The 18,304-nt window shown below is 45.7% G+C and overlaps 1 protein-coding gene and 1 long non-coding RNA gene across 3 annotated transcripts in view; one reads left to right on the forward strand and one right to left on the reverse strand.

Moving 5' to 3' along the window:
- The window catches only part of LOC136363954 (uncharacterized), a 465,017-nt gene that overhangs the window by 113,755 nt on the left and 332,958 nt on the right, over nucleotides 1-18,304 (forward strand). The window lies entirely within an intron of this gene.
- The window catches only part of DOCK1 (dedicator of cytokinesis 1), a 269,993-nt gene that overhangs the window by 77,485 nt on the left and 174,204 nt on the right, over nucleotides 1-18,304 (reverse strand). The window lies entirely within an intron of this gene.

The raw sequence follows: 18,304 nt of genomic DNA on the forward strand, positions 1-18,304 counted from the left end.
GTTTATGGAGTTTCTAAAACGCTTCTTAAATTGCAAAAGGAGTTGGCCTGACAAGCTTGAAAGAGAAAACCAAATGGCACAGGAGAAGTAGGGCACTACATATTCATGGTGCTGAAAAAGAAACAGATTATTCCTTGGTAGCCTGATCTCCATTTTCAAAACAAACATGAGATTCCCCCTGCAAACACGGAATTTGTGCAGCTGCCAGCTAATGCCCAGACAAATGAGCTGCTCTTTGGAGCAAGGCTGGGGGAGAGGTTTGAGTCTCCTCAGAGTCCCCCAAAATGATGAAAAACCCCTCCTGAAATGAGCTGGGTTTGTTTGGGTTTTTTTTCCTCACCCCAAAACCAAGCTTGAAAAAGAAAGTTCACTACTGCAAATAAAAAAAAAAAAAAGTTGATTTTCCATCAGACTGGTAAAAAACCCATCCCCCCCCAAAAAAAACCCAAAAACCCCCCAACAAAACAAAAGCCCCCTCACAGAATTATTTCAAACAAACCAGCTAGAAAAGGGTTTGTAGTGAATTTAAGACAATTGGCTATTTCTTCTGAAAAAAAAAAAATTAATATTTAGCTGAAAGTTTAGTATCCAAGAGAAAAAGAAGCCTCCAGACAACACACAGGCAACATGATAGCAACAGACATTGTTTATAAATATTTTATGCTCGTATATTGATAAATTTATACACGGGCAATATGTTGCCGAGCGATTATTTATGAACATATTGATGTATTTATATAAATATATCACTACGTACATGAATTCATAAATATATCAATATGTACATAAATTCCTCAGGATGCTAAGAGAGTTTGTTTATATAGTGAAATAAATGAAGGAAGGGAAAATTTTGATGCCACTGGGATGTATTTGCAGTAAAAGGTCAGATCATCCCCACGGCAGAACCATGGAGGAGAAAGGAAAGATCTAAGTGGGAAAATTTAAAATTAAGTTCAGAAAGGGAAACACAAAAAGAATTAAAATATGAAAGTGTATTTAAAAGATAAGCAAATCTAAATAAAAATGAAGTACATACAGGTGTGGTTATAATGTTATTCTTTATAACTAAGGTGACAGAGGCATCTCTGCACACCCCAGGAGGAATTTCAGCACTTCAGCCCATTTTCAGCACCTTTGTCAGTGTTTTGGGCAGGCACTTCATTAAGAGATTTATAAATGAGCTGAATCCAGCAGACAAATGAACACCCTGCACTGCTCCAAAACACATGGATTTGAGATCTATGATTCAATTACCGAGCTGTAGCACAAACTAAGATTGAAATCAAAGTTATCTGCGTGATCAGACAATCACCAGGTTTATCCTCTCCTTATCCCTGCTTGGCTTTGTGCTTTTGAACGCTGATAATGCAATGAGATCTGTAAATCTTCCCCCAGAATTAACAATTTCACGTGGTGCAGGGGCCATCCAAGGCTGCTTCCTCATGGACATAAAAATGGATCCAGCTCAGGCAGGATTGTGCCTCCAACTTCACAATGCTGCCTTAAGACACCACAGTAATGTAATCAATCTAATTAAGCTTTGGCACAATCTCATTATTTTATATACTATTATTTGTCTTTCAATTGTAACTCTCCTTTTTTTTTTTTTTTTTTTTTTTTCCCTTCTATTAATTCCAGGGAATACCAACAATGAACAAATAATACAAATTCTGCAGGATTTGCCAGCAAGGAGCAGAGCTCAGAACATATGTTCCACTGGAGCTGGAATTAAACAACCCCTGGGTGTCAGCAGGGGGGTTTTAGGAAGCCAGGAATTGCTCCAATTTTCCATAAAGGAACATCCCAAAGAAGAGATGGAGAGACTAAATGTTGATTTTTGAATTACTGAAATCAAAACTTATTTTTGATTCGATTTGATCAATCCTTCTGTGACCTGATAAAACACTCCCTACACAGGTCAGTGGAGAAATCCCAGTGACAGTCAACAGAACATCATCATCCTCATCATCACCATTATTATTATTATTATTACTATTATTATTATTATTACTACTTCTTTTACTACTCCTGCTCCTAAAATTATTAATACAGTCTCTCTTCATTTGCAAATCAAATGTCATGGCAAACCCCACAGCACTTTTCTGGATGTTTTAGCACCTCCAGTGCCAAGAGCAAACAGCAAAATTAAGATGCTCTTTATCTAACGAGGTTAATTTTAAAAATATATTTATTCAGATATTGGCAAGAAGAAGTAGCAAGTTGCAAGATCACTGCTCTGAAGAGAGAATTTCAACAGTAAAAAACCGTCCTGGATGAATTCTTGGCTGTAACCTGGGCAATGCTTTGTTATCACCTGGGAAGTTGCTGCAACTCATGAATATAAAAACGCTTCAGGTTTATGCCCAAATAAAAACTGAAAGAGGAAGACGAAATATTTTATCATTCCAGGTGTTAGTTAAATCCCCTTCCTCCTCCAAAGCAAGTCCTGACAATTTTCCATAACTTCACTGTCGAAAGTTAGAGAAAATGGGAAATGAGGCAAAAAGTGGCTCTTCAGAAAAAGTGGAATTAACCCAAAAGCAACAGTTCTGTACTGAAGAAGAAAGGAATTGGCTGCTGGAAGACTCTCAAGGATAAAAGGTGGACATCACTGGGCCAAGGGATAAATAATCCAAACTCTCAGCTGGAGAGTGTCCCTGGCAGTGCCAGCCCTTATCTCGCTGTAATTAATAATGAAGATTGGCTCCCAGTTGCGTGTGCATAAAAAGAAGTGCTCTTCTTGAAATTCAGTTTCAACGAACAAAAGAATTTATTATCCATGTCAGGAAGAGCCAAAGAAGTTAAACTTTGAAAAAGGGACAAGTTCAGAGCCTGGAGCCCAACACAATGGACTCTGCTGCCATGTAAGACAACAAAACCTAATCCGAATGTATTGGGAAAGATTTGTGAGACAAAAGACTTTATCAACCCAATTAAAAGCAGGAAATTAACATTTTTTCTATGATGTGATTGGAATAGAAGGAATATGATTACAGAAGGAAGTCACTTCAGGATATGTGAAAGGAAGAAGGGCATAAAATCCACCAAAGAACAAAATCAACAGCCTGGCCAGAGGAGGTTTCTGTGTGAGCTCTGGGGAGGGAGGGATGGCTCCAAGGCCATCCATAGGTGCCTGTTGTCTCTTCTGTCGTAGTCTGATCCTCTGAGACAATGACTGTCCTCTTATTCTGTGTTTAGAGACCTTCCACAGACCAGAATCAGAATCATTTTGGTTGGAATGGACCTTAAATCCCACCCAGTGCCACCCCAGCCATGGCAGGGACACCTCCCACTGTCCCAGGCTGCTCCATCCTGCCCTTGGGCACTGCCAGGGATCCAGGGGCAGCCACAGCAAATCTGGGAACTCTGTCCCAGCTCCTCCTCACACTCCCAGGGAACAATTCCTTCCCCAGATCCCATCTAGATCTCCCAAATTTCAGCTTAAAGCCATTTCCCCTTTTTCCTCCCTGTCCAGATCCTTGTCCCAAGTCTCTCTGCAGCCCTCCTGGAGCCTCTGAGAGACACTTTAAGGTGTGCCCAGAACCTTTTCTCTGCCACGGGGCTTTTTTGGCATTTCATCCCTGTTTCTGCAATTCCTGATCAGCCTCTATCAGCTCTCCATGATCCAACAGGAAGAGTGAAGAAAAGACTCCTAAATTAATTTTAAAGACTCCTAAATTTTTGGACTCCAAAACGAGTCCAGCAGCTTTTGACTGGGACACAAAAGCCTGGCTGAGAGCTCAGCTGAGAGAAGCCAGGGAAAAGGAGATGGAGGAAACCATGGCAGATGTCAACATCAGGAAACACAGGTCATAAAAAAGCAGAAAATCTCCAAAAAAACCAAACCAAAACCCCAGCTGACCAAATCTCAGTGCCCTGCTTGGGTACATCCACCTTGCCCTGCCTCATTCCTCCCTCTTTACGGCTCTCACTCCAGCGTTAATCCATCCAGGAATGTGCTGCTGGTTCATGAACTGACTTCAATTTCAACTCCTGACTCCTGGGAATGTTCCCTGTCATTGATTATTATTCACTTCCACAAGGCCCAGAGGTGCTTAATTGCTTTGTGGCTGCAGAGATTGCTTCACCCAACAGAGCAAAAATTAATGGCTGGATTCTGCAGTTTTCCAAAAGGTGCTTTTTTTTTTTTTTTTTTTTCCCCTCCAAGCAGCCTCACTGCCTCCAGGAGGGCTGGGAACATACATCAAATCCTGACTTCCAGTGGCAATAGTAAATGAAGGAGGGACAGAGGGATTCGATTTATAAATGGAACTGGAGTCACTGTGCCAAACAATCCATTTTTTAATTTTTTTTTTTAGCCTTTTCTCAGGTTCAGTCACTTCTTATTCTGCCATTCTCCCTCCTAATTAGTCAAGTGACCTGATTTGCTCATGTTTAAAAGTGTTCTGTGCCCCGTTTTCTCTCACTCAGCTTCTGACATTGTTGGAAAGTATTTGCAGGAGCTGGGTGCAGCAACACCCATCCAACTGCTTCTGCAGAAATACTGCTCTGGAGGAATAACCCACAGAGAAATATCGAAAAAGTGGAAATATTTTTACAGCCTATGCCATTTTGCACATTATTTAGTTAGCTCCAGTACCCAGGGAGCTGGATTTACACTGTGAGTGTTTATGCAAAATATTTCTGACGGAAAAATTTCTGACAGAAAAAGAAACAATACAAACAAGAAATATCCTTCCCACTATTTTTCCTTAAGCAAACATCGAAAAAAAAAAGAAGGAAAAAGAATGACAAAGTGACTTCCTTGATGGCAGAAGAATTACTTAAACAAGAATACACAGATACAGCTTAAGATAACTTTGGTTTAGGTGATAATTTGATGAAAGAGAGGGAATTTGGAGTGAGGTTCTAAAAGGCACTATTATGATGTGATTTCAGCTAATTTAGATGGAAGGATAATGAATGCTTTATTGCAGCTGATCAGCCTTCCTGCACATCATCGTGCTCCCCATGCCTGAGCTCCTGCTTCTCTGGGACACAAATTCTGTGTGCTGACAGGAGACAGAGCCCTCTGCTCTTGTCAGCCTGGGTGGGAAACAACAGCCCCAGACCTGGGAGACTCCAGAGCAGATCTCAAACCCAGGCAAAGGTTGAGGAAGGCACAAACAGCACAGCAAAACCTTCTCTGAACACCCCTCACCTCGACCCTCCCCATCCCTCTTGCAAAGCATCGTTTTAAACAGCTTTTGTCTTACTCATGAATAGAAAAAAGAAATTTTCCCTGGTGTTCAACCTAAAATCTCTCCTGGCCCAGGCTGAGGCCGTTCATCTCCCCCAGTTTTCTCCTTTCCCCAATTTCGTCTCTTTTCTTTCCCTCTTCACCTGCCTTTGCACCTCCAGACCCACCAGCTGCCCACCACAAATGAATTCATTTCATTTAACACTTCTTTATAGTTACATCCCTGCCCAGTCCATTTCTTTCTCTTAAAGACCATTTAAAAAGTGTTTAAAAGACTCCTTGCAGCATCCTCTAATTCAGCGGGCTAAAGAGCAGTCAAAACTTAAAAAAAAAAAAAAAAGGAAAAAAAAAATAAAAAAAAAAGAAACTAAATCCTTGATCATTTGCTGCCTTTTGAATTACAATTCCTGGGCTGAGGATGATAATAGCAGAGAGTAATCCCAAAGAAGACTTGCTACTAAATACCCACATTAGCATAATCTCCTCATAATGCCTGCTCCACAGCAGCACAGGTGCTCCATGTCACTTTATTAACCTATTTTCTAACAAATATTTCAGCCCCGGCTTTAGCACATTATCTCTAATCACTGATAGCTCCCCCCTCATCAGTATTCCAGGCCCAGCTCCTCTAAAACAAAGGGGACAGATGAATGAAAAATCACTGAGTTACAAAACGCTGGAGGACAAACTTGTGGGCTGACTACCAACAACCAGGGTCCTGCCAGAGGCACGATGGATTCTTTTTCCAAGGTGCCTCTGGAGCAGCTGCTCAGGGCTGTGTCCAGGTGGGTGGGCTTTGAGGCTGTCCAAGGGTTGGGATGTGCTTGGATCCCACTGCCCTCACTGTCCTTCTTTCTTGGATAACCCTGGATCTGACTGCCCTCACTGTCCTCTCTTGGATAACCCTGGATCTGACTGCCCTCACTCTCCTCTTGGATAACCCTGGATCTCACTGCCCTCACTCTCCTCTTGGATAACCCTGGATCTCACTGCCCTCACTCTGCTCTCTTGGATAACCCTGGATCTCACTGCCCTCACTCTCCTCTTGGATAACCCTGGATCTCACTGCCCTCACTGTCCTCTTGGATAACCCTGGATCTCACTGCCCTCACTCTCCTCTTGGATAACCCTGGATCTGACTGCCCTCACTGTCCTCTTGGATAACCCTGGATCTCACTGCCCTCACTGTCCTCTTGGATAACCCTGGATCTGACTGCCCTCACTCTCCTCTTGGATAACCCTGGATCTCACTGCCCTCACTCTCCTCTCTTGGATAACCCTGGATCTGACTGCCCTCACTCTCCTCTTGGATAACCCTGGATCTGACTGCCCTCACTCTCCTCTTGGATAACCCTGGATCTGACTGCCCTCACTCTCCTCTTGGATAACCCTGGATCTGACTGCCCTCACTCTCCTCTCTTGGATAACCCTGGATCTGACTGCCCTCACTCTCCTCTCTTGGATAACCCTGGATCTGACTGCCCTCACTCTCCTCTCTTGGATAACCCTGGATCTGACTGCCCTCACTCTCCTCTTGGATAACCCTGGATCTCACTGCCCTCACTCTCCTCTTGGATAACCCTGGATCTCACTGCCCTCACTCTCCTCTTGGATAACCCTGGATCTCACTGCCCTCACTCTCCTCTTGGATAACCCTGGATCTGACTGCCCTCACTCTCCTCTCTTGGATAACCCTGGATCTCACTGCCCTCACTCTCCTCTCTTGGATAACCCTGGATCTGACTGCCCTCACTCTCCTCTCTTGGATAACCCTGGATCTCACTGCCCTCACTCTCCTCTCTTGGATAACCCTGGATCTGACTGCCCTCACTCTCCTCTTGGATAACCCTGGATCTGACTGCCCTCACTCTCCTCTTGGATAACCCTGGATCTCACTGCCCTCACTCTGCTCTCTTGGATAACCCTGGATCTGACTGCCCTCACTCTCCTCTTGGATAACCCTGGATCTGACTGCCCTCACTCTCCTCTTGGATAACCCTGGATCTGACTGCCCTCACTCTCCTCTTGGATAACCCTGGATCTGACTGCCCTCACTCTCCTCTTGGATAACCCTGGATCTGACTGCCCTCACTCTCCTCTCTTGGATAACCCTGGATCTGACTGCCCTCACTCTCCTCTCTTGGATAACCCTGGATCTGACTGCCCTCACTCTCCTCTCTTGGATAACCCTGGATCTGACTGCCCTCACTGTCCTCTTGGATAACCCTGGATCTGACTGCCCTCACTCTCCTCTCTTGGATAACCCTGGATCTGACTGCCCTCACTGTCCTCTTGGATAACCCTGGATCTCACTGCCCTCACTCTCCTCTTGGATAACCCTGGATCTCACTGCCCTCACTCTCCTCTCTTGGATAACCCTGGATCTGACTGCCCTCACTGTCCTCTTGGATAACCCTGGATCTGACTGCCCTCACTCTCCTCTTGGATAACCCTGGATCTGACTGCCCTCACTCTCCTCTTGGATAACCCTGGATCTCACTGCCCTCACTCTCCTCTTGGATAACCCTGGATCTCACTACCCTCACTGTCCTCTTGGATAACCCTGGATCTGACTGCCCTCACTGTCCTTCTTTCTTGGATAACCCTGGATCTCACTGCCCTCACTCTCCTCTCTTGGATAACCCTGGATCTGACTGCCCTCACTCTCCTCTCTTGGATATCCCCTGGATCTGACTGCCGTCACTCTCCTCTCTTGGATAACCCTGGATCTGACTGCCCTCACTCTCCTCTTGGATAACCCTGGATCTCACTGCCCTCACTGTCCTCTTGGATAACCCTGGATCTGACTGCCCTCACTGTCCTCTTGGATAACCCTGGATCTGACTGCCCTCACTGTCCTCTTGGATAACCCTGGATCTCACTGCCCTCACTCTCCTCTTGGATAACCCTGGATCTCACTGCCCTCACTCTCCTCTCTTGGATAACCCTGGATCTGACTGCCCTCACTCTCCTCTCTTGGATAACCCTGGATCTGACTGCCCTCACTGTCCTCTTGGATAACCCTGGATCTGACTGCCCTCACTGTCCTCTTGGATAACCCTGGATCTCACTGCCCTTACTCTCCTCTTGGATAACCCAGGATCTGACTGCCCTCACTCTCCTCTTGGATAACCCTGGATCTCACTGCCCTCACTCTCCTCTTGGATAACCCAGGATCTGACTGCCCTCACTCTCCTCTCCTGGATAACCCTGGATCTGACTGCCCTCACTCTCCTCTTGGATAACCCTGGATCTGACTGCCCTCACTCTCCTCTTGGATAACCCTGGATCTGACTGCCCTCACTGTCCTCTCTTGGATAACCCAGGATCTGACTGCCCTCACTCTCCTCTCTTGGATAAGCCAGGATCTGACTGCCCTCACTCTCCTCTTGGATAACCCTGGATCTCACTGCCCTCACTCTCCTCTCTTGGATAACCCTGGATCTGACTGCCCTCACTCTCCTCTTGGATAACCCTGGATCTCACTGCCCTCACTGTCCTCTCTTGGATAACCCAGGATCTGACTGCCCTCACTCTCCTCTCTTGGATAACCCTGGATCTGACTGCCCTCACTCTCCTCTTGGATAACCCTGGATCTCACTGCCCTCACTGTCCTCTCTTGGATAACCCTGGATCTCACTGCCCTCACTCTCCTCTCTTGGATAACCCTGGATCTCACTGCTCTCACCCTCCTCCTCTCTTCACTTCATGTCTGAGGTCTCAGCCGTGCTTTTTGGATGACTTTCAGTGCAGGAGAGAAGAAGTTTTAGCCTTCCATCCTCTTTCCCAAAGAAACTTTGCCTCCTGGAATTATATCTAACTCCGTGGGTAGAACCGTCCATACTCAATTTTAGCACCTGGAGAATTTTATGGCAGAGTAATAAAAGTTTGGAAATCACATTTTCTAATGGAAATGCTAGCAGACAATTTAATTTAGGAGTTTTGAGCTAAGGCTACAATGCTGGCAAAGTAGCATCTCTTGCAAGTGGACAGTGTTACTATTCCTCTACCCCAAAGTTATTATTCTAAAGGAAGCAGACTTGCTGAATTCCAAGAGACTTTCTATCGTGGCAGTTGGCAAAAACTCCCAACAGAGCTTGTAATTTCAAACAAATGTAATTTGTTGGAGTGCTGCTGGAAGGGATCTGTGCCATCAGGTGAGTTATTAAACAAGCATTTCATTGTAGTGCAACGCTCAACAAACTGCAGGAAGGCTTTGGTGGGAACAGAAACCATCACCTTCCCCTCTGGGAGGATCAGAGAACCCCAGAAGGGTTAAAGCCCATCCAGTGTCACCCCTGCCACGGGCAGGGACACCCTCCACTGTCCCAGGCTGCTCCAAGTCTGGCCTTGGGCACTCCCAGGGATGGAGCAGCCACAGATTCTCTGGGCCAGGGCATCACCACCCAACTTTTCACCTCAGTTCTTGTTTTACTTTGATTTTACAAAAGAACTCAGCCACTTTTTGCAGTGTTAAAAATCAATATAGAAGAAGATGGGGTTTTTCGGTCCAGAAAGAGAAATAATTACAGAAGTAATTCACGGAAAGGTTGGGAAAGAACATCACAGGCAAATTTTCCTGCAAAGCATGGAAGTTCTGGCTGAATTTGCCAAAACGTTTTCAAATCCTTGACAGTGCCTCAGGGTTTGCAGCAGGGGAACCTCCCTAGCTCTGTGCTGACAGCACTGGCCTCTGCTCCTTCCCCATTTCCATGGATACTGGAGGTGATTAAGGCCACTTTAGCTACTTATGGATAAATCAATAGAATTGATCTGCTACATTTCAAATTATTTGGCATTCTCATCCATCTTGCCATCAGCTGGGAAGACAATTGCACCTGGCTAAACAAATGTCATGATGCTGCTTGGAAAAGAATCTCCCCTTTTTTTCCTGCGGGTATTTAATTTATCAAATTCCACCAGAGAATAGCAATGAGGAAAAAGAAAGCAATCTGCAAAGGTTGGGTTATCACCTCTTCGGTGCTGGGGTCACCAATCAGGTGTGTTTCAGAAATTCCATTTGCTGAAGTTTGCCCCCAAAATGTGAAGTTCATTGTGATGGCAGAAAAGTTTCCGTGGGAGCTGAATTATCCCAACGCCTTCCCTTGACTTTGATTTTCTAATCCAAGCAATCACGAGCACAGCAGAGCTGAACCTTCACAAAACTGGAATCCATCTCCCCAGCAGACACACACGCACACACAAGCAGAAACTCCCTGGGATGAGGTTAAAATGTGATTTCTTGTCAGAGATGAGCAGGATAAACCCCAGCAGCTGCTCTGCTGGGCCGTGCCACGGCTGCTTATGCAGCTGACAGCTTTGTGAAGAGAACACTAATGCTGGCAAAGTGAAAGAAAAAAATAAAAAAAAATCTTGCTGGAGCTTTAGGTAAGCCTGTGTTTGATCCAAAGGGTGGCTCTCCGATATTAAAGTGACACAAAACGTTTTAGGGAGGCAGTGGGGTGTGTTATAACGCTGTTACAAGGTGTGTGCTGCAGTGAGCTGTGTGCAGTGGGTCCTTGGGAAGGGCTCAGCTGGGATAAATACGCAGCACTCCCCTGTGGTTTGCTTTAAAAGATCTTTTTTAGTACTTTCTTCATGTGGAAAAGTTTTGGGGAAAACCAAGTAGCCTCAGGATTAATACCCAGTGTGTTAGGACTTGGTAAAAACAATTACAGAGTCAACGAGGCTGGCAAAGACCTTGGAGATCATCAAGTCCAGCCTTATCAGCTCAGCTGAGTGCCACATCCAGTTTTTCCTCAAACACCCCCAGAGACAGTGACTCCACCACCTCCCTGGGCAGCCCATTCCAGAACCTGACTCTGTTCTCTTTGTATCATCCCTCCAGGAATTTCTATACGTTGGCAAGATCCCCCTGAGCCTTCTCTTCTCCAGACTCCACAATCCCAGCTCTCTCAGTCTCTCTTCACGTGAAGGATGATCCAGACCCATCACCTTTTTTGGTGTCCCTTTGTTGGTGTCTCTCCAGTATGTCCCAGCTGGTCACCTTTGGACAAGGTCCCAGCTTTGCCCTTCCCAGTTCTCCCTCAGCATCCTGCCAGATTCTCCTTGGAGCAGAGAGCCAGGAGTGGAATCAATGCTTCAGTAGGGTGCTCCAAAACCTGCCAGCAATAGGAACCTCTCAACATGACAGGTCCCTCAGTGGTTCTGAGCAGGATTTCTGCCTCTGTGGGAAGGATTCAATCACCCCACACACCAGGCATTGCACACTGGAAAAATCCCAGGTGGTACAGCACAAAAATCAGCTTGGCAGGGCACATAATGCCATTAATAATGCCATTAATAATGTTTTTTTTTTCTGCTCTGCGGGGCAGCAGAGGGACATTCCCAACCCCACCAACAGATCCAGCCTTTAAACAGGGATCTCACCAAGGTGTGGGGAGCTGCAGGGCAGCCTCTGGATGGGCTCAAGGTCAGGGAGGATTTGGTTCTGGCTTGGACATGCCAATCCTTCCCAGAATTTTCCAGCTGGGCATTAATTTCTGCCTGGTGAAATCAAAGCCTAAGAGGCAAACACAGTCAGGGTCACAAAAACACGGCCAAGCGTGTCAATGGGACAAAGGCTTGGATAAAAAGTGGTTTATATTAAACAAGTAATTAAATATAACTGTGGATGTCAATCTTTCCCTGGCAGGGTGGGCAGGGCTGGCACAGGGTGCCCAGAGCAGCTGTGGCTGCCCCTGGATCCCTGGCAGTGCCCAAGAAAAGGGTTTGGAGCAGCCTGGGACAGTGGGAGGTGTCCCTGTCCATGGCACAGGGTGGATCTGGATGGGCTTTAAAGTCCTTCCCACGCCAAACCATTCTGGGATTCTCTGAAATCAGGTTCTCTGCGATTTCTTTTATGCAATACTTTAATTTCACTCCCTCTGTTAATCCCAAGAAAGCTCTCTAAGCCACTAAACTACGCTGCGTGGATAAACAATTGTTAAAACGACAGGAAACTCTCTGGCTATCGAAATACAAACAGTGCTTTAGAGCACCACAGGACTAAAATTTGATTTCTCACAGGTGAGTTTGAGACAGTGCAAGGACCTCCAGGTACAGCTGGCTGAATCCTCCCCTTCCCAAGGCAGAGCCAAGGAAAAATTTGCTTTAATGTGGACGTGGCAATAAGGAAATCTCCAAAACTGTGCAAGGTTTATTTACTTGGAATTTGGGACACTGGAGCACCACCAATCCCACAGTGCACACGGGGGGATGCAGTGCCAGGGAAGTTAATTCCCATATGGAAAAGTATTCCTGAGCCTCACAAGGACAAGACAATCAGGCAATCCCTCTACAAAAATCAATGCCCCTGGCCTGGTTCTCCTGCACTGGGGCAAAGTAGGGCTGGGCACAAGGCCCAAATAACATTTCTGCACCATTTCTGCTCCTTTTATGTTCTTTCCTGGCCTGAATTGCACAGTTTGGCTCTCTCCAGATAGAAGATTTATAATGCCACTGGCACTGAAAGCCAGCAGCTTCTCTGGGAGTAGACTGCAATTATTTGATGGGCTCACAGAAGCAAAAAAAAAAACCCTAAGTGGGGAAAAATTCAGATTAGTCCTGACAGGAGATTTTCTCACCCAGAAAACACAACCAAACCAAATGTTCAGGTTGAGTTTTTTCACCCAATGCTTGTCTATGGAGTCAACATCTAAAGCCATCCTCGTTTTATAGGATTATATTCAAGAATCCCAGGATGGTTTGGGTGTGGACCATAAAGATCATCCCATTCCGTGGGTAGGGACACGTTCCACAGCCCAGGTTGCTCCAAACTCACCATTCCAGGACTAAACCAACACACAATTCCTTCACCCTTGGCTTGAGCGATGTTTGAGCATCCATGTGGGATGGGCAGCACTGCCTGGTCCCTAAAACTTCAGGCTATCAGCAAAGCAGGGCCTAACAAAGCTGGGAATGAGCTGAGAGGGATACAGGGACTAACACTGGGATGCAGATGGATGCTGGCGTCCAATGACCCATGAAGGGCAAGGAAAAATCTGCTTTTCCAATGGATATTGATGCTTGTGCAGAGCAGATTTGCCAGAGTTTTCAGCTCCATCTGCAGCAGATATTCTGGAAAACCTGGCAGCAGGCAGGAGTGATCTAGGCCAGCAGTGATCAATGGGATCAAAGGTTTATACAAGGTAAAAAGCTCCATTTCCTGGATTTTTTCCAGAGAAATTAAAAGCAGAATGGCACACAGAGGCTGTCCAGATTTTAAGTAATTCCATCTTTAACATCAGCAATATCCAAACATTGATCCCTGAGAATGGATCCCAAAGGATACTGAAAGTGGCAGCACAAAACCTGGGCTATAATTTATAGTGTTACAATCCAAAGAATGTTACAGGAGGCACACACATAAAAACGCTTTTGCTTTTGATCACACCCAGAGGCCAAAGAGGTTTGAGAGCCTCTCCTGAAGAAATAGGCAATGAGAAATTCAGGAATTGGCTTTTTTTGCCTGGTTTTCAGTTAAAAACAGTACTTTAAGAGAAAACATGCAATAAGTGTTTCATAAATTATTGCAAAAGATTTCAATTTTTTTCTTTTTTTCCTGGAAGTGTCAAGTGAGATAAAGATTATTTTCTTTTTCTGAATATTTTAAAATCTTCCTTTTTCTTTCACTTTTTAAGAAATACTTGCCTCTCCCCTTTGATGTTTAGGTTGAGTCATTTAAATTTTACTGGGGAAAACAGTAAAGGGTTTGTGGTTTTTAAAAAATCTATATCTACCTTAATATTAATTTTGCTGTATTAAAATCTGGAAATTTTCACTTTATTAGTATTTAGGTTAGATGCTTCTTTTACCCCCCACACAGCATTTAATGATGCAAATGGGCCTCAAAAATTGTGATTTAGTCCAAGACATAAGAAAGAATTAAATGATGACACCACTCTAGTGCTGTTCCTATATTAGGGAGTGTGTTGATTTAGGTCTGCAATCTGTAATTCATGACAAAATAGAAAATATTTGTATATATCATCATTTTATTCCCAAGGCATCATCAAATGTTTAAGATTTTCATTTTCATCAGGAATTCCCTAATTTCCTTTAGGAAGGTTCCCAGCTGGGGCCACAAACACTGCTCAGAGCCTCTCACCTCTGGTGGAATGAGCACACAGAACTAATCTGCTTTTCATCAACAATTCAGGCTACAAGCCCTCATTAAAAATAGCCCCATTAAAAACACAATGTTACAGCCCAGCTACAAATAACTGTGATTTTCTCTGTGTCACCTTAGGATAATTCACTTGTAGAGAAACACAAAGGCAGAATTAAAACCAGCTCGTGGTCCAAATTAACCCTCCATGTATTATTTCTGCAAAGACACCACCTTAATTGCAATTAGGCATTCAGGGACCAACACGACACTTTGTTCTTGATTTGTACACAGTAAAACAAATGGGGCTTTAAACGAATGAAAAAAATTAAATATTAGTCTGTGACAAATGATAATTATGGAGTGGTCACAGCTGTTTAAATTGACTCCTGCATGGGAATTTCAGGGTTTTTTGTTTTTTTTTTTTTTTTTGGAAGCTGCTTTGGCCAGCACAGGAAGTCGAGAGGGTCACTTGGTTGATTTCAGAATTCCTTTAAAAGGCATTTACAGGGACGGGTTTGGAAATCACAGTAATATTTTAACACCTTGTTTTCCCCAAATGAATGACAACAGCACTCAGCCAATGGGAGGTGGCACTTGGGGACACGGGGCACTGGTGGCCTTGGCAGTGCTGGGAATGGCTGGACTCTGCTCTTGCAGGGCTTCTCTGACCTAAACAATTCCATGATTCCATTGATAATCTCTGACATCCTCCACCTGCTCCAGCCCTGCACAGAGCCAGGGAAACGCAGCAAAGACGTAGAGAAAATCCTGGAATGATGAAGGTTGGGAAAACCCTCAAGATCAAGGAGTCCAACCATTCCCTAGATCTGCCAAGGCCACCAGTGCCTTATGTCCCCAAGTGCCACATCCACAGGGATTTTTAAATCCCTCTGGGGATGGGGACTCCGAACTTCCCTGGGCAGCTGGGCCAGGGCTGGACAAACCTTTCCATGAAGGAATTCTTCCTGGTGTCCACCCTGAGGCTGCCCTGGCCCAGCCTGAGGCCGTTCCCTCTGCTCCTGTCCCTGTGCCCTGGGAGCACAGCCCGACCTGTCCCCTCCTGGCAGGGACTTGTGCAGAGCCACCAGGTCCCCCCTGAGCTCCTTTGCTCCAGGCTCAGCCCCTTCCCAGCTCCATCAGGAATTCTCCAGCCCATTCCCAGCTCCATTCCCTGCCCTGGCCACGCTCCAGCCCCTCTGCAGTGGCTGTGGGATGCCCCAGCAGGCCAGGGTAAGGTCTGGCAGAGCTGGAACTCACAGGGTGTTGAACTTCTTTGAGATAGAAATGTTTTGTGCTGACCCCACTTTGTAGATCACAAGGTGCCACTGAGCAGGCAGCGACCTCCCACGTTAAAAGCTCTGCCTTTATGTCATACAAGGGCAATTTCTGATTTTCCTACTCAATAAAGGCAAGGTGCCCCGAGGTGAAACCTGTAAATAACAAATCCGAGCACAATTGGTGTTAATCCTCGAGCAGGAAAATGTTGCTATGATGATGTACAAACAAAATACAGGGTGTGAGTGTTTTATCTCCTGTTTGGTTTTAGAGAATAAATAAAACTTTGTTCATTCAGCTGGAACTGCAGAGGTAATTTCACTGCTGCCTCTGACAACAGCTGAAACTTCATTTTCTCCTTTAAGAAGCCTCAGCACCCACAGCAGTGGGATCGATCAGGGTGAGAAGCAAAGCTGTGCTTCCCTTCCTCCTCTCCAGCTGAATCCAATATTTTCTCCTTTTATGTGCAGGGCAGTCAATGGACACATCAGTGCCCAGAGAGGATTATTTGACTCAGGAGTAGGAGGGAAGGACAAACACGGGGGAATCTCATCCCAGGGGAATATCCAAAACCTGCTGGGACTGGGCTGACAAGTCCCATGTGCTGGAACTCTGCTGACCATAAAACCATGGGATTCCAGAATGGTTTGGGCTGGAAGGGACTTTAAAGATCTTCTCATCCCACCCCTGCCATGGCAGGGACACCTCCCACTGTCCCAGGAGCTCCAACCCCAGTGTCCAGCCTGGCCTTGGGCACTGCCAGGGATCCAGGGGCAGCCACAGCAAATCTGGGAATTCCAGCCCAGCCCCTCCTCACCCTCACAGGGAACAATTCCTGCCCAAAATCCCATCTAAATCTCCCCACTGTCAGCTTAAAGCCATTCCCTGTGTCCTGTCCCTCCACCCCTTGTCCCAAGTCTCTCTCCAGCTCTCCTGGAGCCACTTTAGGGTCCAGAATTGGTTCTAGACCTCCCCAGAGGCTCCTCCCCTGAGGTGAACACTGATCCTTCCTGATCCCCATCCTTCTGCTGGAGGGAGGTTCTCACTTCCCAAATATTGCTGCAAAAAAGCACTTTCTGCACACATCCCACTCCAGATTCAGGGAAAAAGAGCTCAGATGGGTTTGTGACTTAAACCAACCGAGGTAACCCCAGTGGTTTTGGCCAGTTGATCTGGTGAACCCCTTTGCTGTGAGCTGCAGCAGCTCTGAACCTTCCTAAAGCCTTGTTCAGATTTCATCTGAGGAAAAAAGAGCCCTTGGAACAATAAAGCCTTTGGAGTGCGGGTTAGAGAGCCAAGGATAATAAACCCCAGCCTCATCTAAACCTTCTCCAGAGCTGGTGTTGCTCCTAATTGGGATGGATGTGCTTTGCCATGGAAGAGCTGGGGAAGGACTGGGTTGTTTAAACACAGGTTTATAGGATCCATCCCACGAAATGATGGATCGGGAACGTGTCTTGCATTATCAAATTACCCCAAGAATTGGAGTGTTTTGCATGTAAAGCTTCAGCGCTAATAACGCCGTGCCAAATTAGTGGGAATGAATAGATGCTGAGTAAATAATCCCATTTTGTTGTTAGCTCCTAATGGATCTGTTGATAGGAAACAACCTCTCTATCTGTTTCCATCAGGATAATTTGATAACTCATCTGTATTAGTTAAACTGCGGGTTTTGTAAACACTGAGGCCGAGTGATTTGTAACGGGAGCAGGATGTAAGAACCACTCTCCTAAAGTGTTTTTTAAATTGCTTCGCTCGCAGCTACAGAGTTTGCCATAAAGAATGATCCCTCATTGTGAAATTTCCCAGCCTCAGGAGTGGTCCTGGGGCCGAGGAAGGGACAGGCTGATGATTTAAGACTATTTAATGCCCTGCTTGTTGTGGAACAGAGAGCTGGAGACCTTCCTGCTCTAGCAGAACACAGCACTGCAGTTCCTTAATGCCCGAAACTGGGAAACTGATTTATCACCTATTAGGTCTTATTAGATCCCATTCAGTAGGAAAAATGAACTGCTGGAGCTGGATGGCAGAAAATTAATTTGAAATAAATGTTACAGAGTCAAGCTTATTCTGCTCTTCTCTTCAAGTCTCCGTGGCTGGGGTTTTCCAGGTTGGATGGGGGTTCTTGCAGGGAGGCACGTTGTGATCATCTCACACATTTAGAGTTTAGATTTTAAAAAAATACAACATTTACAGTGCCCTCTTTGTACATCTCCTTCATGGAGGGGCAGGGGGAGGGCAGCTCTCCAGAGGCACCAGGGTATGGGATGCACTGGGGAGGAGGCTCAAGAGAAGGGGTTTATTTATTCCAGAAGCATTTCTTCCCCAGGAAAAGCTGTGAGGAGCCTCTGCAGAGCTTTTCCCACAGTTCCAGATTTTTATGAGTTTTAATCTATTGTTTAAACCTGTAGGAACAACTTCCCACTGCCAAAGGCCACAGTTGAATGGAATATTGGGCAGGAACTATCCCCTGCGAGGGTGGGGAGGAGCTGGGATGGAATTTCCAGAGCAGCTGTGGCTGCCCCTGGATCCCTGGCAGTGCCCAAGGCCAGGCTGGAGCAGCCTGGTACAGTGGGAGGTGTCCCTGCCATGGCAGGGATGGAATGGAATGGGCTTTGAGGACTCTTCCAAGCCAAAAAACCCAGAGGTGACAGCCCAGGGTGAGTTATTTCAAGAGAACGGAAAATCCTGGTGATTTACCAAAGGATGGGGTGGAA

This window comes from Sylvia atricapilla, chromosome 8 (genome assembly GCF_009819655.1).
Source record: "Sylvia atricapilla isolate bSylAtr1 chromosome 8, bSylAtr1.pri, whole genome shotgun sequence".
Classification (NCBI taxonomy): domain Eukaryota; kingdom Metazoa; phylum Chordata; class Aves; order Passeriformes; family Sylviidae; genus Sylvia; species Sylvia atricapilla.